The sequence below is a fragment of the Dromaius novaehollandiae genome, chromosome 16 (assembly GCF_036370855.1).
Source record: "Dromaius novaehollandiae isolate bDroNov1 chromosome 16, bDroNov1.hap1, whole genome shotgun sequence".
Lineage (NCBI taxonomy): Eukaryota > Metazoa > Chordata > Aves > Casuariiformes > Dromaiidae > Dromaius > Dromaius novaehollandiae.
Window position 1 is genome coordinate 21,748,064 of NC_088113.1, and position 21,376 is coordinate 21,769,439.

The following is a 21,376-nucleotide window of genomic DNA, read 5'->3' on the forward strand; positions in this document are numbered from 1 at the left end:
CCCTGCAGAAGCCACGAAGCTGTGGGTAGCTCCTGGGGAAGGCCAGCATTCGGCATTCTCCCTGCACACTGCCAAACGTCCAGAGGGAGCTTGTGACCCCAGTGCTTGCCCCCAAGGGCCCGCTCAGCAGGCTGGGAAGTGGCCAGCACCGTCCCCTCTTGCCGTCCCCCCAGGAGCCCCCTCCTGCCCCTGGAGCCCAGCTGCGCTGCTGCAGGACAAGGGAAGCATCAGGAGGCCATGCCGAACCCACCGCACAGGCCAGCGCTGGCCCACGGTTTGCGGCCCTGGTGCTCCAACCCCGCCGAGCATCCCTCGCCGATGCTGCCGGGCAAACGGCCCGGGGGAGAGCGCCCACACGGAGACCGGCCTCCCCGGGGCAGAGCGGCCCCGCCATCCCCCCGCCCGGATGGCTGCATCTCCACCGCTCTGGGCCCCAGTACTGCGGCTGTGCGAGCACAAACCGAGGAAGGGCAGAGCAGGGGGAGGGCGGACACCGCTCTCCCTGGAGGGGCCGGTCCCCCCGGCACGGGCTGAGCCGGGGAGGAGGCAGGGCAGGGAGGCCGTCTCCCCGCACAGCGGCATAACCACTACACATGGTCACACTACGGACAAAAAAATCCACGCTAATGCCAAACCAGAAGCTTTTAGCATCCTGTCTGGTAGAATCAAATTTTTATACCCTTCCATGCCCGATAAATTCTGTTCACAAAGAACAAGGAGGGAAGTAAAAGCCTTAATAAATGCTGGAAGAGCAGGGAGTTCACACCGACTCCCAGACCAGCACAGCTCCTGGATAATCTAGGCAATAGTTTATTTTTCTCTCCAGTATCATTTTCCCAGCTTGATCTCTACTGTCGCAGTATGATGGTTTCACCCCATTAGCCTTGCTTAAAAAAGTGATCCCAGGACTGTGAGTGTTATTGCCCACATAAATCAGGAGGCTTTGAATACGGAGCACCTTTAAATAAACAGCTGATGGAAGTGAAGTTCCGGGATCATTATTAATAGCTTTTCATTTCTGTGTCCGCTGTGCTGTGACATTCTTTCCCAGCAGAAAGCCTCCGCTTCCTATCCCCAGTACATCTGATCCCATGAGTCCTCCAGTCAGAATGAATGACTGTACCTTTGTGTTAATTGCACAGCCCGCTCCACAGACTGAATACTAATATTAACTAGCAAGAGGAGGAGAGCGGGCAGAGCAGGAGCCAGGGGACAGGGTGAAGCGAGGTGCGGCTGCCCCGCGCGGAGGTGAGGAGCACGCAGCCTCCCGCCGCCTCCTCCTCCTCGGGAAGGCGGACCTGGCTCTTCCAGCGCGCGCCAGGGAAGCCGCACCCGAGGCACGCCTGGCCGCTGGCCCTGCCTCACTCGTGCTGCCTGTGCCCGGAGCGTGCCCCACGCCCCGGGGGCTCCCCCGGCCCTGCCAGCTCCACCGCCCCTCTCCAGTGCCCCCTCCATGCAGAGCAGCCCCTGCGGCTCTCCGCTTCCCAAACTCCCCTGGCCGAGCCCAAAGGGATGGAGGCCCTCGGAGAAGCAGCCGCTCCGGCACAGCCCTGTCAGTACTCGCAGGTGCTGTTCAGAGGCGTCACCTGGCTAGATCCAGCTTGTTTTCAAGAGCACGCCTTGCCCAGGGAGGACTAGCTCTCCTCCTGCACCTCAGCAACGAGGGGCTCTCCTGGGAGCTGCAGGCAGGTGCCCAGCAGCCCCGGGCGGACAGGAGCTGTTTGATGCCGCGGGCAGACCCAAAGGGCAGCAACAGCAGAGGAAGGCAAACTGCCCGCTTCCGTCTCCCAAGGTGATGGGCCTGGGCTGGGACTGGGGACCTCATCAAGAGGGACCGTGGCCACCCGGGCCGGGAGCAGCCTGCTCTGCTGTCTGCCCCCAGGACCCTGGCCCCGTCCCCACGCAGGGCAACATCCAGCACTGACACGCGTGCTCCCGGGCTGGATTCCCACAGCGCTTGTGCCCAGGACCCAGGCAGAGCTGCTGATGCTGCCGTGCCCGCAGAGGACATCATCCTCTACTGTGTGTTTCAGAAGAGACCGAGCCTCTCCTTGAGAAGGGTTTTCAGGCTGCCTGAGCCCCTTTGCCCAAAGGGAGGAGGGGGCAATCTCTGCTGGCAGCCAGTCCCAATGCAGTCACCAAAGCAAGCGTGAGCCAAAGGAAGAGGCTGGCATGGGCTTTGGGCATCCCTGCTCTGTCCTCCCTCCTTGACTGCAAAGAGGCAAGGACCAGGGGTCCTGCTGCCACACGCACCAGCTTCGTTTTTGCCGTTTTTGACTAATGGCTCCACGCACAGGTCAAGCTGCTCAGAGAACGCACAGGTAAGCAAAGGCACCAAGACGACCTGTTGCTTCAGTGACCTCCACTGTTATAAATCAAAAGGGCCGGAGAAAGCAGCATACTCCAGGAACAGGTGACTGCTTTTGGTTTTACTGCCTGATGCTTGCTCTTTCCCAGATCCAGCTCTCAGCAAGGAGATTCAGGACACAAACGCTGACACAGGCATAACAGAAGGCTCATCTGGCAGAAAGAGCCAAAATGACGCTACCAAGGAAGCATCATAAAACTGTGGAGTGTGGCTGGTCAAAGCTGAAAGGGACCACTGCAGACTGGATGCACATTTCTCAAGGGACTTTAAGAGGAAAAAAATTAAAGCGTTAAATATGTCTCATTTCAGTGCCCTTCCCTAACTAGAGTCTGAATTACTGATACCATGGCACAGCAGAGCCACGTCCTTTTGCCAAATTAACAAGAACAACCTAAGTTCCTGGATATGATTCTAGAAGCCAGACACAGTCCCAGCCCTCCCTCTGCAAGGGACGCCCACCACTATTTCAAGGGAAAAGTAATAAAAAATATTATATTCCTCCTCCACCCTTCCACGGTTGTATTTGCAGACTGCACTAGCATCCAGTGGTCACATAGGACCTTTCAACAGAGGAAATGTAGTGAACAGCACATATGCAAAACACGGCAGCTTCAGCGTGTCACTAGAAATGCTGCTTTCCCCTCACCAGACTTCAGCATCCCATTGAAGTATCAGCTCTCAGCAGAGGCCAAACGTGCAAATGGCAGTTGAAAGGGAGAACATTGCTGAAAGCTCGGAGCACGTGAATGCAGCAGATTAGAATGGAATCCCTAAGTGGTTTCAGTTTAATGTCACTACCAAACCAACAGCAGCGAGGAAGGGACAGGCTGGGAGCACAAGTGACAGAGGAAGCTTAATTGGCCAATTCCTTAATGAGGCATAAGAGTTCAGGGCTTTGGTGTTAACTCCATCAGACAGGAGACCTGCATCTTCACTTCTGACATTCCAGGATGGACAAAGACAGAGTCGTGGGGTTTTGTACAGGTCACACTGCACAATCAAACCCCTTCCCTCTGCCAGTCCAGGCAACAGCAAGACTATGAGAATCTGCTCTCTCCAGCACACAGGCTTTGAAAGGTCTTTCCTGGTATATCTGCACAAAGCAGAGACCTTGGGGCCTTGTATGTAAGTTCTAATGTTATTATTATCAAAAGGAATAAAGAGGGACATGGTGAGGTGAGAAGCAGCAAAGCAGCCCAGGGAACAAAGGGAGAAAGAGAAACTACAGCAGCAACAGGGAGGACAGAAAAGCAAATGGACAAAGTGCACGTGAAAGAATAGAGCCAAGGAGAGAGATGCATACACGTGAGCAAGGAGGATCGCGTGGGGACACATGAGCGCGCATGCACACAGGAGGGGGCACGGAAGCCCAAATGGGCAGGTGCACAGTCATTTGCAGCTCTGAGTCCTTCAGACCCAATGCACATTTGCAGCCTTGCACTGCTTTGGCAAGGGGCCTCCCCCAGATTTGCCAGTGGAGCATCGCCCCGTTGCATGTGCAGAACTCCTGTGACTTAAATCACTCTGTCCAGCACATAGCCCAACAGTCCCTGTACCAGTAGCAGTGAAACATCTTCACATGCAAAAACCCAGGAAAATAACTGGCTCTGAGAAGTGCCCACCCTTCCCCCAAAGCAGTTCTGTGCTTGCAAGGGGCTGCATGCACACGCACAGACACTCTCCCACACGCAAACACAACTTTCTGGCTTTGTCGTCCTCACACACTTTGCCCGTTTGCATCCTGCACTCTATCACTACATCACAGACCCTGGCTGTCTCTTCTTTTTATTCCCTGGGCTGTTTCACTTCCTCCTGCCTCTCCACAACCCTTTTTAGCTCGTTTGACAACCACCACGTCAGAACTCATACACGAAGCCCCAAAGTCCCCCGCGCGTGTCTGAGCCGGAGCAGGGCCATTCAAAACCCAGCACCCCCAACCCAAGCAGCCCGATGCAGCAGTGCTGTGCAGCTCAGGGTTTCAGATGCCCTTGGTCCGGCCCAGCACAGCTCCACGATGGTCCCCAAGCCCCCGGCGCTCCCAGCACCAGAGCGGATCGAGTCAGACCACGTTAGCAGTGGGCTGAAGTCAGCTGGGAGCACTGAAGGCAGAGATGCTTTCCTGCCCTCCCCTCCCAGTGACCGCCTTTCTCAGGTTGCCGGGCTGGCGGCAGCTTCAGGCAGCACTTGGGCATCCAAAGCCAAGTGATGTCCAGCCAGAAAGCCACCGTCCCCCTTGCCAGACCAGAGCTGTACCCACCCCTCCCATTAGACCTCACGGTGAATTGGCAAAGCCCACACTTGAATGTGCAGTCACCGTAATTCAGAGACAGAATAACGAACCACAGCTGCCCTGAGCGGTGTCAACACCAACCCTCTCAGGGACCCAGGACTGAGCCAGATGCAAGCACTGGATCTCTCCATCCTTCTTGCCCTCCCTCCCCAAACACTGGAGCACACCAAAAACACCAGCTAATGAGACAGCTCACCTCATCTCAGTGTACAGGGACACAGAGACAGACCTCACACACAAACATACAAAACCTTATAAATTAATCAAACATTTCACCCACAGGCTGGAAAAGGAGAAAGAAAAGCTGTCATTACTATTTCTAAATATACTTGGGAGGCACCAGATAGCACAGTGATGGGCCAGATAGGAAGAGAGAGAGATGAGTCTCAGCACCATCCTTTGAGCCTCACAAGGGAGAGACACGTGCCACTGTGTGTCCTACCTCTGCCCAGCTCAGCTGTAGTTTACAGCAGAGGCTTTCTGGCCTGGCACTTAACAGTCCCTCCCTTTCATTTCTATTTCACAGCAGATAGCTTTTCACAGCCAGGAGAGTGCTTGGCACAAACAGCCCCAGCTGCAGGATTTTCTGGTTCTGGGGCAGCCTAAGGTCCAGAAAAGGCTTTCCCAGTAGCACCAAGCCTGACTGGAATGTGTGCCCAGGCACTGAAGAGAGGCACTCAGAAATGGCCACAGACCACAGCGTGATCACAGGTCAGGTCCTGTCCTGCCAGCTCCACAGCTGCGACGGGCTGAGGCTAATTCACAGCAGCTGCTAATTCACCCAGCACGCACACAGCCCCACACCCTGGAGCTTGCTTTCCAGCACTCGGCTTATCACAACAGAAGTGAGACTGACAGCGTGCCCAGGCAGTGGCACGCCTCTGCCCAGAAGCGTTTGGATGTACCTGGGCCACCAGGTCCACAGGCCAGAGACCACATCTTCCACCGCACTGCACTGCCCAGGGCCAAGGGCCCCCAGCACCCCCCTGCAGTGCCAGGCACCCCAAAGGAGCACGCAGCAAGAGAGGTGTTTAGGAGCCCCACAGCACTTGGCAGCACAACTGCTCAGCCATGCACGCTGCCAGAGCAGAGGAAGCCGGACTGACCCTGTTCCCAAGGCATTAGCCAGAAAGCAGCAGCCACGGCGCAGTGGGCGACTGCCACCCCCTTTGCACAGCGCTTTGAGCCTCTTGGTCCCGTGACGTGAGCTCACTCTGCCTGTCCCGGAGCAGCCCAGCACCACCAGATGATCCGGCTGGCATCGCCTCCCAACGCGACACCCACCACCCATCTCCAATCCACCGGAGCACAAGGACACACCGGACCCAAAACCAGGTCAAGCCTGAACTGATGGTTCCAGCCTCCTTCCCAGCCAGAGGCAAGTCCCCCATCACACAAACTAATCGACAGCTGCTTCAGACAAAGCTCACCAGTGCTCACCTGCAGTTGCTATTCCAGGTAGGGACGAGCGCACTTGACGCCTCAAGCGCTTCGCGGTACCAAGGAAGGGCGCAGCAGCATCGCGGGCGAGCGCAGCAGCATCGCGGGCGAGCGCAGCAGCCGGGCCTCAAGGCAGGACCACCAATGCCAGCGCCACACGCCCAGCTCCAGCTCTCACCTGCCTCAGCTAGTCCATGGCCAGGCCCCAGGCAAGGCAGAGCAGGGCAACGCCAGACCCCGTCCCCAGGGTCGGCTGCAGTCCCCGGTCACCCGTCCCAGTCTGTGCAGGCTTGCAGCCCCAGCGCACACCCAGAGCACACCAGTGGGGCTGTTCATGCCACCACGCAGAAGCTGGGACACATCGCGGCCACCCCAGGGCTCACCCAAGGGCCAAACTTATGTGGCGATGCAGAGAGGAGGGATGTGGGAAGGACACGGTCACGTCTCAGCTCCAGTAGGACTCACTCAGCCATTGCCCAGTGGAGGAGCCCGGTTCTAATCTCGCCTCTCACAGCACCTTTCAAATTAATTCGTTAATTGGCACGTCAGCTCGCACGTAGGAAACAAGGATGCATGGCTCCCTCTGCCGGCACTCGGCCCGCGGAGGAGTCCCAGGCCCCCTCTCCTCTCCAAAAGCCGCGGAGGAGCCGGAGCCCTGCTCGCTGCAGCACGCGGGCACGGGCGCTGCGCACCGACGCGGACGCGGCTTCGCTCCAGCCGAGGGGCAGAGGCAGCCGGCACCCCAGCCGCGAGCGCAGCCGCAGGACGCCTGCATCCCTGCGCGGGGAGAGTCCCCATCTCCTGCACCGCGGGTGTGACGGGGCGGCCCGGCGGAGGAGCACCGAGATTGCGCCCTGTCTGCAGACAGCGGTACCGGAGCGGTTATTACCGAGAAAAATATCATGTCCCAGGGGAACCACCCAGGGGGCTGCAGCAAAGGGGTATTCAACCGACCTGTCAAAGTTTAAGTGGGGATATGATTTCCGAAGGACACTACAGATGCTCAGCTATTCCTATCTGCTACCGGAGGGCTCTGCTGCATTTCACAAGCAAAAAGCCAGCCAAGCTCACAAAGCCGACAACGACCAGCACCCGCGGACACCACGCATGCGATGCCCCCAGCCCCCGGACTCCCGCGACAGGGTGGACAGCCCCCAGGCCACGCAGCAGCCAGGGAAGCGTCCTCAAACTTCTCGGAAGTGGAACAGTGAAGATCCAGGGGATTCCCAGGCCGAGGGAAACCCCAGAGCTTGGGAGCGCCGTCCTGTCCCAGGCTTGGCTCGCGTCAGCATGTGCCCACTGCAAACCACCACTCTCCGGAGGGAACAGCAGGGTAGAGCCTGGGGGAGAGGAGGAGACGCTCGGTGCTCGGGAGCCACCTCCAACGACATGGATTACTGGAGAAACAGTGTTTGGGGGATTTGGGATTCCAGGAAGCAGCTGCTGTAGGAGCAGAGGGAGATAATCCCGGTGCAGCAGACAAAGACGAGGAAGCGGGAGCGGAGAAGGGCGCGCGCGTCCCCAGGCACACGCGGAAGCCAGCACCCTGCACGGAGCGTCTGCTTGGGGGAACAGGCTTCCCACATCCGCCCCACACCAGGGCCTGGCCACGGGGCTCCGGGCAGCCCTTCCGTCCCGGGACGGCGAGACCGCGAGGGTTTCCAAGCCCCCGGCCGCCCTCCCTGACCGCAGCCCGCACGGGGCTCAGACTCAGCGGAGCGAGCCCCAGAGCCTGCGCCCCACGGCCTGCCCCACAGCCCCCCGCCAGCGAGCGGAACCTAGGGTCATCCCGGGAAGTGGGAGAGGGGCACTGGGGGAGCCGCACGTTGGGTGGGGGCCCTGGGAAACACAGCTCCTGAAGAACAAGCTGCAGGGAAGGCCAGCAACGGTCAGGGAAGAGGATGGGAGAGGGACGGATGCCAGCCCTAGAGACCGTGCTGCTGGGGGACAGGGCAGCCGCCTGCGCGAGCCGGCTGCTGCAGCACAGCGAAAGGGCCACGTGCCACAGGATACAGCTCATCTGCGGGAACAAACCCCCTCCTGCCTGGCCAGTGCCGGGACAGATCGCACACGCCTCCTGCCCTGGTTCTGTTTGTAGTCAAAATCTGAGGGAAGGTCTGGCTCACCGAAGCACTATGTTTGCTCTTGCAGCTGCTTCTTCTGAATTTTGCACATCCTCCTTCCGCAGGGTGCATGTGCCTTTCCCCGTCCACGGGCACACACTGCCTGCCTGCGCCCACATGCATGCATGCGCTTCTGCAGGAAAGAGCTTAATGGTTTTGAGGCTCCTCTTATTGCCCAGGATGTTTCTATGGCGACTCCCTTCACGCCCCACCATTGGCTGCAGAAGGCTTCTGGCCATCAACAGCCTCAGGTGAGTTGAGGACCTCAAGCTTCAAGTCTCCTGCAGTTGTTAATGCCACCAGCTGCAGCTAATTAGGATGGAATTAACAAAGCCCACCTGAAGCAATGGTGAGTGAAGTAATGCTAAGGAGTGAAGGGGAGTGATCCGAAGCCCTTTTCCCGGATCTCCCTCGGGAGTGCTGTGACAGGCAGGGGCAGAGGAGAGGGACAGAGGTGTCTGCAGAAAGGGGCTGCGCAAACAGTTCCACTCTTGCAGTTCCCTGCGAGGATTTCCCGATCAGCAGCCTCACGCAGGCGCTGCAGCCTCGAAGCATGGGACCCCTTGGCCCTGCAGATGTGCAGCGGCTGCTCCTGACACGCTCCTCCTTCCCCGAGCAGGGGCAGGATCCTCTCGGCTCGGCTCGGGCAGCGCCTGCCGCAACGCTTCCAGACGGCAGCGCAGACCTGCGTGTGCCAGCGACAAGCACCGGGCCAGCATCGCCCCTGCCGCACCGCAGCCTCCTCCGTCAGCCAGCCAGGCCCAACTCCGGATGAGAGGCGGCAGCGGCTGAGCGCGCGAGGCAGGCGAGGTTGCTCTCTGTGCAGCAGACCCTGCACACAACAGTCTGATAACGGTGTTAATAGGCACTTTGCCCAGAGTATCCGTTCTGCAGCATGTGAGCTAAGCCACAGATCTCTTATAAGTGATGGCAAATTAGGAGGTGTAGCACAGACCGGAGTCCGAAGTAAATGAGCTCTGCGGGGCTGATTTTCCTGGGCTCCCCGATGGCACTGCCAGAGCATTGCCGGGGCGAGGAAGGGGTGAGCGCAGGGCAGCACGTGAGGCACAGCACCCGGAGACAGGCTGAGGAGGCAAGTGCAAATTTCCCACAGCCGAGAGAAGAGCAGCAGGGCAGGACGGGGAACCCAGGGAGGTGCCGCCATTTCCTGGAAAAGACGTCGTTAGGTTGCAATGGGTATTCCAGCCTTCACTCGTGTTCGGTGAGCTATCCCGAGATGGGGCACCCGGCGGAAAGAAGAAACTTTCTGGAAAGCACCTTGATTTTCAGCACTACTTGCAGGGTTAGCGGCAGTGAACGATCCCGTCCACACCCAGCCCTTGGGCTGCAGCACCGAAGGACCCGCTCCAGGCTGGCTGCCTTTCCTGTGCCCACGGGCGCAGCGCCCCGCTCCCAGGGGAGCCCCAGCTCCCAGGTCTTGTCCACAGGCCGTACGGGGCCCCGGGGAGAACCGCGGCCGCCGCGCCAGGGCTGCCTCCGTCGCCGATACAGGGTCCCACAGGTCCCCGAGAAAAACCAGCAGATGCCTTAATGCTGCCGAAGCGCCTGAGATGGCCTTTCGCAGGGAGGCAAGGGGATCAGAGGAACCGCCCCGCAGAGAAAAAGACCCTCCACTTCCACAGGAAAACAGAAATCTGACACCCTCTGCAGGGGTCCCAGCTGGCTCTAGGGGATTAGGGAAGGCAGAGCCTGCTGCAGAATTCCTCTTCTGCTGCTCAAGCTTTCCTTGTTCAGGAATATTTCCAGTGCATTTTTTTCAGCGCAGGGACTGGACAGCAGCTGGGAAGGCAGTGGGAGCAGAATGCTTTTGGGCTTGCATACCGTGGCACACAGCAAACTTTGCACATAATAAGAAGTCAGAATTGTGACCCTGGAGAAAGGATCCCTGCAGTGGCTACGGCAGGATCAGAGATCCCCGCCACTGCCTCTACCACAGCTCTTCCGAACAGAAACCAAGACACTGGACGCAACTGCGGATGCGGATGCCACGGGGGGCTGCGCAGGCAGCGGGCTGCGGCCAGCGAGCCCGGTCCAAGCCCCCGGAACCGGCTCCCCGCACAGCGGGGCTGCGCGGCGGCAGGGCAGGCTGGTAGGCAGTGCTTCGCCACGCCAGCCGAGCCAGGGAGACTCAGCTGTGTCCGCTGGAGCGGAGCGGGGACGGCGCTTCCCAAGCCAGCGCTGCCCACAGGACACGCAGGCGTCCAAGGACGGAGCCCTGCGATCGCTCCGGCAGCCCCACGCGAGGGCCGGGGCTCTGCGCTCCCACCGCCAGCCCGGGGCACGGCCACGCGCGGGCATCGCCCGAGGACCAGGCGGCCTGGGGAGAGCCCTCCCGCGGCAGAGGCCGTGCTGGCGGGGCCGGGGGTGCCGGGCAAGACGCTCTCGGGGCTACGGGCAGGGTCTGAGGCACAGCCACGACATCCCCCCACTCGCCCTTCCCGGCAGAGGAAACGCCACGCAGTTAAAAACTGGCAGCAGAGACCAAACAAACCCAGCAAACAGCAAGGTGCTGCACACCGTGTCCACGCACCGCTGTCGGGAGAGCAGCAGCGGGGCTCCCTGATCCTGCCAGCAGCCCCTGCGCGGATCCTTCCTCCAGGGTCGCAGTTGTCGTTGCATTTAATCATGGCTTTTTATTGTTTACAACATTTATAAAAGGAATCCTGCTGGGACTCACACCCACCTAGTATTTGCATGTTAACACTCTGCAGAGAAGTGTTATTCCATGTAAACCCGAACATACTTGAATAACCACACGGCTAAAAGATAACGCATTCACACACGGTTGTATTCATATGTACAAACACTGTTCAGGGACCTGATGTGGAAGGAAAGCAAGTATGGCCACACCATTTCTTTTTCAATCCGTTTTTCTTTACTCCTCGAATGTGGGCTTTCAGAATAAATAATGAATTATTTGAGAATTATGTAATTATATTTTAAAGGAATAATGACAGATCAAATCCCACCTAAAGTTCAGTATTTTGAAAAAGCTTCTATGAACAATCTAATCCTTCCAAGGAAATAAAGTCCATGGGTAGTAAAAGGTGTTTCAAACAAACAAACATTCTCTGACAGTATTTGTAAGCAAATTTTACTACCATGGGCTAGTGCTTACAAACACAAAAGTAAAATTTACTAGGAAAAAAGCCTGCCAGCCCAATATAATTGTCAAAGCATAAAAAAAAAAAGCTAATTAGACAGCATACACAATAAACAGTAAATTAGGACTCCATTCTGAGAATACTTACACATGAGCAAGGAACTATGGATTTTTAAAATATGATATTCCATCTTAAATCATGAAAATATGTTATTTGAAAGAGAGAGAGGAAAAATAGGATTTTATATTACTTTTCACCTCACAACAACCTTTTAATTTAATTTTTTTTTTTTTGAGATGTGCTAGCTTCTTTTGAAACACAGTTTTAAAATTGATCTTGTTTTGGTAGTCACTTCTCTGTCCAGGGTATGAAATCACCATACCATATTATAAAGTGTCAATGCACCAAAAAGCAAAGTGCATTTTTTTGGCAGAAACAAAGCTGGTTCTTTTCACCTATAAAACAGCACATAATTGTTCTTTTGCAAGCCACCAGTTTCAACTTTGTATTATTCAGCAATCAGCACTTCATACGAGGAGCAAGCCTTGCTCTGACTCCCACCTCACTGAGGCAGAGGTGTGCAGTACGTAGGTCGGTACAACATCTGGGCCAGCTTATTCGGGTTTCAGTGAGCAGACCCTGTGTTACGCGCAGGGCCCTGTCTACATCTGCAGGGATTCCATCAACGGGCACCAGACCTGCCGTTTGGCCTTGGACACAAACAGTGGCCATCCAGGAACTCCGTTTCAGACTCCTGTTCCCATTTTCCTGCTCTATGCAATTCCCAAAACCAGAGAAGCAGGTTATTTTCAGCATTTGAAAACTGATGTATTGGGATCGTGATCTCCAACCCTGATAAGTGTTTGCTGCACATATTTATTACCCAGTGCCTTGAAAGAGGTGGGAGAGCATCCACAGGTCTCGTAAGGGAAAAACCTTACGGTGCCGTATGGCAAAGCTCCATCTGAGCTGGGCAGAAGATCTACAAGCGCAGAGACCGCAGGTTTTAGCTGCTCTCTGAACATTAGGTTTTCTAAAGAGATAGAAACAGGTCCCAAAGAAACAGTCATCATCTGAGATTTCCTTGGCAGCATGCAAGGCTGTAGTACAGCCTGTCATTGCAACGCATGGTATTTTTAACAGCACAGTACCAGCCCGGCAGGGCCAGAGTGAGGCACAGCTCCCCGTTCCTCCAGCCACGCAAGCAGGCTCTGGAGGACGGGGGCTCTGCTGGAGGCATGCTTCCCAGCCCTCTCAGGTCCAAAGGCTTCCCTGACACACGCTGTGCTGCCTTACGAAGTTATGTCTGAACTCTGAGCCTGCCTCTGCTTGCTGCTGTCTGCACCATCATGCCTGTGACTTGTCTCGTTCATGCATAAAATGAGGTTAGAGGAAAAGACAACACATCTCCCCCAAACTGTAAGGAATGTTACAACTCACAGAAATCAAACAAAAGGAGAACGGAGGCATCTGCTGCATTCCTCCTTCCCCTGCCGGCACCACGCGCGGCCGCAGGAGCCGGGCTGCCGCAGGACGCGCTGCCAGGACGCCGGGCGAGAAGCACCAGCGCTGGCAGCTCCGGGCCTGGCAAGCCGCTGTAGCTGGGCACGCTGGAGGAGCAGACGCGGCTGCAGCACTTGCTCCCAGAAGGCCTATGCACAGCCATTTGGGAACCACATTTTAAATGAAGAAAGTGCCAGTTTTAGCACAGTTATTTTTAGTTTGTTGTTAGAAAAACGTGGCTCTACAAAGGGAGATGTTACCCGGTCTGCTGAAAGGGCTCAGGCAGGACTCCTCAGGCATCTCAGCCGCGCGTTCGCACAAGTTCCCAAGCAGAGCCCCCGCGGTAACTAGCACGCAGGGCTCTGGGCTCAGGCAGGAAACCAGGAGGATAGCGCTTGGGTAGGAAAGAGCCCGAAGGGGCTGTTTTAAGATGCCACTGGTTTAAAGCAGAGCCGCAGCTCTGTAAGCACCCAAGCACTTCACTGAAGGGTACGGTGAAACCCTGCCGCGGACAGCGCCAGCGCAGCGGCCCCGGGTAGGGCACGCCAGGCGCCCTGGCAGCGACGCTCAGAAGGGGCACGAGATCGCCTGCCCTCCAGAGCTTAAGCGACCCAGCGGCCTCCGCCCCAGCGCGACTCCAGGAGCCCCCGGGGCGCCGGGGCCGCAGCCCGCGGTCCGGCAGGGCCCGAGCCCGCGCGCACCCGCGGCAGCGCCGGCGCCGAGCGGCACCGAAGTTTGCGGCGCGGCGAGGGACGGGGAAGTTGGGCTCCCCGCGGTGCCGCCCGCGCCCCGCCGCCCGCGCCGGCTCTTACCTGGGGCGGCGGCCGCGGCCCCCCCGCGCGCGGCGCTCCCGCGGCATCCTGCGCGGCGGCCCCCGGCCCCGGCCCCGGCCCCGGCCCCGGCCCCGGCGCGGAGCGGAGCGGGGCAGGCAGGGCGGCCCGTTCCAGCCGCGGCCCCCGGCCTCGGCCCCGGCCCCGGCCCCGGCCCCGGCGCGGAGCGGTCGCCGCCTCGGCGCCGCGGGCAATGCGGCGCCCCGGCCGGCGGCGGCGGCGAGCGGAGCTGACTGCTGGCGCCGGGCGGGCGCGGAGCGAGGCGGGGCGCGGGGCGGCGGGGTGTGTGGCTGGGATGCATGTGCGGCGAGAGCCGCCTTCCTCCCCGTCCCTTCCTCGCTCCCTTCCTCCCCTCCTTCCCTGACAGCCCGGCCCAGCCCAGCCTCTGCTGGAGACTCTGAGAATGCAGCGCCGGGTCCCCGCCCGGGACCGGCCCCGGCACCCACCCCCGGGGACCAGGACCGGGAACCACCCCCGGGGACCCGCCCCGGCGACCACCCCCGGGGACCTGCCCTCGTGACCACCCCTGGGGACTGGCCCCGGGACCCACCTGGGGACCAGCCCTGGCACCCACCCCCGGGGACCAGGACCGGGAACCACCTGGGGGGTCACGGTCCGCACCCCGGACCCAGCACAGTCCTCTGCAGTCCCAGCAGCTCCACAGTCCCCTCTGCTCTGTGCCACCTGTGTTGCCTCTGGCAACCCCAGTTCTGTTCCCCACTGGGGACTAGCAGGAGGGACCAGGGCTATCCTGGGGGCAGAGGAGCGAGCTGGGGTGCTGGGGGGGATGTGGGGGTGGACCCTGCCTCCTCCCACTCAGGCCCGGCAGTGTCTGGGGCTGAAAACATGCACATTCAGCGCATGGGAGTGCAGCACTGGGATGGGGGTGCTGGCACCGACCCAGCTCTTGTACTGAGCTAGCTCCTGGCAAGGGGCAGCAGCCCCCCAGGGCCCAGTGGTGGCTTGGCAAGGGCTCAGTGAGGGGTTCTGGCCATGACGGGGGGCTCTGGGCACTGCTGGCGCCTGGGGCTGGGGCTGGCAGTCACCTCCTGAGGTGCCTGGGCAGCCGCAGTGGCTGAGGGAGCCCCAGGGAGGGTAATGCCCTGGCTCTGTTTGTGCAGCACCTTGCTCAAAGCAGACCAGTCCTGTTCCTGGCCAGTTTGGGCAAGAAACAGTGGTAACCCAGCAGGAGGGTTTCTATCCATGTACCGCCTGGGCATGGTTTTTCCTGCACAGGCAGCTGGCCTGCAGGCCTGGGGGAGGTGGATGGAAAGCAAACCAAGAGGGTGGTTTATAATCACAGCATGAATCCCGGAGGAGTGGCTCCTCCTTTCCAGGACCCAGAGGAGAGCAGGGCACAGATCCAGCCGTGGGCGCAGGCTGTCCTCCTCCTCTTGCACTGGCTGTCACAAGGCTTCCCACCCTCATATTACTGCATGACTCCCATCCTCTGAAAAAGACCCCAAAAGTGCTTGCTACCAGCCCTTGCATACATGGAAACATCTAGAAAAATTCTGGATCCCACGGTGAGTGCCAGAAACTTCCCAGCAGCAGGCACGGCTGCCAGAGTAGGTCCCACTCATGCCTGATGCTCTGGTAGGGATAGCAGCAAAGCCTGGAGTGCAGCTGCTCCACTGCTAATGCTGTCTGCAAACAGAGACCTTGCTCAATGCCAGCCGAGCCCTCAGGCAGCTGCCAAGCTCTCGCGCCAGCATTGGCACAGTCGCTAGGAACACCCAGCCCTTTCCCCCGGGACAGCTGAGAGGTGCTGCCTGCAGCCCAGACGAGCCCAGCCCACCTGACAGAAAGCATCCGACAAGCTGGTGTCATCCCAGGTGGATACGGCTCCAGCATCTGGCTGGAGCTGTGTTGCCCTTTTCCCACCCGCTTTTGCTGAGACCCCCTAGCACTGGAGCCAGGGATCGTTCCTCTCTCCTGCCATTGCCCCTCTCCCCACGTCGAGGCTGCTCCATGCCCTCTCCTGCTCTCCGACGGGGTGCTGCCAGGGCCAGCAGCCATGCCCCAGCCCAGCTCCAAGCTAGCCCAGCCCCAAAGAGGAACGAGCCATGTTGCGAGCCCTCTGTAACACCAGACATCGGCAATGCTTGGGGCATGCCCAGGTCTCACAGGAGCATGAGACCAGGAGTACCATGCACTGTGGGGAAGGGACAGGAGAGGATGCAGGGCAGGAGAACAAGGAGCACCTAGGACGTGATCACGTCCTTTGGGAATACGGCTCCCCACATGCACAAACGCTGAACATGGCCTCTACAGCCCCATCCTCCAGCCTTTCTCTCAAATATCTGCGTTGTTTCCCGTCACTTTCATGTCATGTCTTGCATTCAGTGACAGAAGGATGGTTTGTAATCCTTTGACTTCGTTGCCTTCCCCTTTATCTCCGTGGGGATTTAGTCCCCAGCTGACTTCTCCTTTCCTCTTATTCCCAGCATTGCTTTATCCAAGTATTCAAATAGCTCCGTTGTATTTCTTAGCTCTCCTCCACCTGCAGCACTCTTTCTTCCCTTATTCTGGTATACTCTCCCCATCTCATTGAGCTCCAGGCCCTTTTGCTTTGTTCTCTCCCTATCTCTCCCTTCCTTTCTGCTAGTCACTTGTTCCTTTTCTATCTTCCTTGTTGAGATTTGTCTTCTCTGCTCTGTCCCTTTCACTCATTTATTCTCCTTATCTCTTTTTGCTCCTTCCTATTCCTTTTCCCAGTCTTTGCACACACACACACCCCTTTCTCTGTGTGCCTTTGTCTGTAGGAGTTGAAAGTTAAAAGCTTTTCCAACTTGATCCTGAGAAGCTTTCCCTGGCGCTTTCATCTCCACAGCACATTTGTAAAACTGCTCAGGCTGAAGGGCCATGACAGGAACAACTGAAGAAATATCAGAAAGAAATGGGGCTCCCAACATGGGATGGAAATCTGTCTTCTCCAAGAAAACCTCCCTGGTTCACCAGCACTGAGATTATCTCCCTCTGCTGCTCTTGTAAACACAAGATAAAAACTGTTTACTGGGATTTTCTCTTCCTGGCCTCCTCCTCCCTGGCGGGTCTAGCTCTGGGAGAGGTAGACGGAGGTGGCCAGCAGCTCCCCATCACCTCCTGCCGAATGAGGTAGCCATCAGCCCACCCGCTCTCCAACCTAGCAGCTCCCAGCAGGTTTGTCATTCCTGCTGTACCACCAGCTGCTGGCCAGAGAAAAGAGTTGATCACGTCAGGGAAGATGCTCTGCCTCTTGTCCAGTCCTGCTCCCTGCTCCGTGTCCTTGCTAACACGGCGGAGACCACGTGAGCTGTCCCAGGCGAGGTGTCGCTGACCCCTCCCAGCTGCCAAAGAAGTTCTTTCTTACCCCTGTCTCAGGTGCTCGGCGCGTGGTTCAGCATCGCTTGGGCTATAGCAGCTGCAGACAATGACTTCAGGAAAATTCAAGGAGGAGGTGCTTCAGAGCACTGTTCTCGTGGTGCTCCTGCATGGCCTGTGCTTTGCAGGGTTCGTGTGTGAGCAGGAGACAGTAGTCAATCGTACCTGTGACCAGAGCCAGGGAGCTCCCGAGTTACCAGTATAGATTTGCACTCTGTCACATGGAGCAGGCCGAAGTGCTGCTTGCTCACATGGAAATTTGTTGCTGAGAAGCCCATGAATCCTGGCTACTCTCACAACTATGGCAGAGATTAATCTCACTAAATCCTCCTACTTCTTCCCTGTTGGAGAAACGGATTCAGCACAGGACAAGCTCTGTGACTCACCTCTCTGTTGGCAGAGCCAGCTCCCATTAATCTAACTCCCTCTCCAATGTCCACGCCTGGCTGGCAGGCAATCCATCTCCAATCCAACTCTCTGTCCGGGACCCAGCTCCCCTGTCAGTCACGGCCTGCCTGACGCTGGGTGCCCTGCACCGCTTCTCCCCGACGGGAGAGGGGCAGCCTGCACATGGGACAGAAGCTGGGATGGGCGCTGGCCAGCGCTGGGCAGAATCTGGCTGTGGTGGGAGCCCAGCAGACCTCTGCTCGCTCTCTGACCCGACCCGGCCTCGCCTCGGATGAACAAACACGGATCACACAGCTCAGCCCCACCGGTGTCGCTCCTTCGCAGGGGCAGGATTCAGTCTTCTCTTGCCCTCCGAGCTCACTCTGAAAGGAGGTGGGTGCTGGGTGTCAGGACTGGCAGAGAGGGGTTTGCTCCCAGGGCGGCAGCTCGGAACGCCGTGAGGGCTGCAGAGAAGTCAGTCCCCCATCAGACTTCCTGCAGAGGGTGCCTGGGTGGCCACGTTTGCTCCTGCTGTGCTTGGCAGCCGTCCCTTGCAAGCCAGCATGTCCTTCCACCGCGCTGTCTGTCTCCTGGGGACTGCAGCGTGTGCTGCCACATTACATGCCTGGACTGCCTTCTGCCTTTCCCCGGATGCTGCCCTGGTGCATATCTAGAAGGATGGATCCCACATGCTGGCTGTGGGCCTAGGGGCCTTTCTTCATACCCCATGGCAAGGGAGAGGTCTCTGCACCCCCACAAAGGCCCAGATGCTGTGGTTCCTGCGGGACATAGGAACAAGACACGAAAGCAGCACTTCTGTGCTCACACAGATGCCGCAGGGTTGAGGTTGCTCCTTAACACGCCAGGGAGCATGCCCCGCACAAGGTCAGAGCTGATATGACGTGCTTAGCACAGGCACAGCCCAGCCCTGCCCTAAGTTTGCTGGGCATAAATGGGCCCAAACCCCCGACCTACTGCCCAGAGCCAGCTCTCTCGCCCAACTTGCTCCTGCCAGCCCAACGGGCTGGACTGGCCCTGCCTTGCTTGGGCTCTTTGGTGCTGTTGTCAGTCTTTAGCTGGGAGCATTGCTGCTGTCCCAAGCATTTAGGCACTGCATGCCACTGAAGCATGGCAGCTCTCCCCCATCTTTATTCTCCCCAAGTACTGTGTCATTTGCAGACTCTGCGGTGTCAGCCTTGTGATTAGATTCCAATGCCTTTATGAATAATTTGTTGTGCAATTATAAAGCAAATATTTAATTGAACTTTATGTAAAATTGCTTCTGCCTCTGAGCACAGAACCACCACTGGTTTGGGATGGGAAATCATCTGACTTCACATCAGGCACCAGGAACCTAGTAAGGAGCCTGAAATCAAACTGTCAAACACCTTCCCCAGGATCCTGTGGCCTGCATGCAGACAGCTGGCCCTGAGCCTCTTTCCAGCTGAGCCTATGGGCTCCAGACTCAGGAAAAGCATGTGGGAATGTGGTAGGGGATGGCTTCACACTCAGCTGCATCGGCTGCAAGATTTCAGAGAAGGTCCCTTCCCTCAGGAGTGTGTCCTCGGCCACTAGCAGGAGAACACGTCGTCTTCAGCTGAGCCCATGGCAGCAGAAAGGACCAACTGGAGCATTCCCACAGCCATCAGCTACTGTGTGACTGGTGATACTTTGGAAGAGCTCCACATGGTGTATTCCACTGTAGAAAACATCTTTGTGACAAGTTGTTGGCAATCAGATTTCAGCTCAAGAAGGGGGACAGGTGCAGAGAGCCTGGCTTTCTTTCTTCCAGTCCTTTTCCTTCCACGACAAGACTGGAGTAGGCAGATGGGAAATCGGCACTGCAGCTGACCCTGCAGCTCCTGTAACACAGGGAGGGAAATGCCTTTTGCTCACAAGACTGCCTTTGCTCACTGGACGTGTCCCAACAGCACTGGTCGCCAGTCTGAATTTATAACAAGAGCCTTGGCACCAGGGTGCCCATCCTGGGAGAGGCTTCTCAGTGCACGCAAAGGCCAGTGGTCTGTGCAGAAATACTGTGTACCGTAACATCATCTGGCAGCCCAGCTGGAAGAATTTGAGTGGAGGGATCTGGAGACACCTCGGATTGGCCATGGCATCATCTCTGTAGCAGAAAACATCTATATCAGCAAAACCAACAGAGCTGGATGAAATCCTAATTTACTATGGTCTGTAAAAGAGGCTGAAGTGTCTATTTCCAGCGAGGCGAATTTGAAATCGAAAGAGGAAAACGAGTGCACTGAAGAGATCAGAAGCTCCTTTCCAAGTGCATATCTGGTGCAGGTAATTGCTAACTGACCTGGAGGGGCTCTTGAAATGGACCTAATGCAGCAGATTCTGCTGCACACGCTGCCTCTGGGAGGGGGGAGGCATGCCCAGGGGATGCCCGCAGCTGAGCGGCTGGCCTGGCAGGACAGGCTGCTGCGCAGTCACGGCGCTTGCAAGGGGAAATGCAAGGCCTGAGACCAGGGAGGTGCTGGCGAAGAAGGCCACAGTGACCTGGGTGGTGCTCGCCCCTGAGGTATTCTGAGCCCAGCCAGAGGATGCACAGCTGGAAGAGGGGACTGGTTTGCCATTTGAAGGTGGAAGCCTGTCCTTGCACAGAGGCAGGTCTGTTTGCACTGAAGAGAGGAGGACTCAGAGCCCAGCCTGCGGTGGCTGCGCTGATGCACTTCCATGATTGGAAGGAGCGGATGGGAAGTTTGCTCGGAGGAGCTCAGCAGCTGAGGCACTCGATCTGGACCATGAAGTGGGAGCTGAAGTCCCTGCTCAGTGCTGAAGGGTGCAGAAATGCAATTCACACTGGGGACAGGAACGCATGGCTACCAGTTTCTCTGCATAGATCATAGTAAGAACAGCAGTTCCCTGTGGGAGCCCAGGGATATCCCCTTCACCACCAGCAACTTCTTGCCTCTCTGCTCAGCCTGGGCAGCACCTACGCTTGGCTCTGTGACAGTCCTTGTTCACTTTGGTTTTCTGGTCACAGATGCAGCAGCACAACTTACCCTTCAGCTCCCAGTCACATGCTCCCTGCTGCCAGCTCACCCCACGACCAGGTCCATTAGCCATTGCCTCTGGCAGCTCCCCTTGCTTCCCAGCCCTTGACACTTTTTACTCACAGGTGTTAAAGATTCCTTTCAAGAGGCATCTTTCTGTTTCCCCTGCAATACAGGCATTTCTTTAATAAACAGCAATTGTGCTGGCTCTGTGATGTCTGGCTTCAAACTTTCATCTCCACTGCCAGTTGTGCCCGGCATGAAATGCTGCCTATAAAATTAATAGCTGGGGCAGTTCTTTGTATCGACGATTCAGCATCGGCCTTGCCGGTCTGGTCCCAGACGGCAGCTTTGAAAAAAGCCCAACAGCGAGTGTTTGGACCTGCTAGAGGTCAGGAAGACTGCGTGGCGGAGGGGTGAGCTTGGGGGATGATGCCGTGCTGTGGGGCGAGCTCGCACAGTGCCCTGCTGTGGGGCACACAGGTGCTCGTTCCAGTCTGCCTTTGCTCCCCACACCTACAGCTGGGTATGTGGCTCACCCCCTCGACGGTGCAAGAGAGCAGACAACTGAAGCCACCCCCTACTATGCAATATAACGAACGAGAGCAAAGCACAGTTACTCCCGCTTCCTTCAACAGACAATCCCTGTGCACGTCCAGTCCGTCCCCTGGCTTCCTTCACCTCCCTGGTAGTCCCTGTTGTATTCGGTCCTCTTTAAAGTTCTGCTTTCCTCATGCCATTTACTGTTCTGCTGTTGCCAGTAACAGGCTTCTCTGCGTATCATTTTGTGATAAGCTTCTGGGACTTTTCCAAGGTGTAATTGCAGGAATCTGAACCTCCCAAAAGGCATGTGGTATGTGCATCATGTTGAGCTCCTTTTTGTTCACTCAGTTTCCAGGATCCAGAGAATGATTCTAACTTTCTAAAAAT

At 57.5% G+C, this 21,376-nt stretch overlaps 1 protein-coding gene across 6 annotated transcripts in view; it reads right to left on the reverse strand.

Annotated features, from left to right (window-relative positions):
• CDH22 (cadherin 22) overlaps positions 1–21,376 on the reverse strand; it is a 122,157-nt gene that overhangs the window by 69,459 nt on the left and 31,322 nt on the right. For 5 of the 6 annotated variants that reach the window (XM_064521768.1, XM_064521762.1, XM_064521760.1 and 2 more), the window contains exon 1: positions 13,662–13,739. The exons of the other annotated variant lie outside the window; for it this stretch is intronic. The gene's annotated coding sequence lies outside the window, so the exon portion shown is untranslated. Of the gene's footprint in view, positions 1–13,661; positions 13,740–21,376 lie in introns of those variants that run through there. 6 annotated transcript variants of the gene reach the window in all.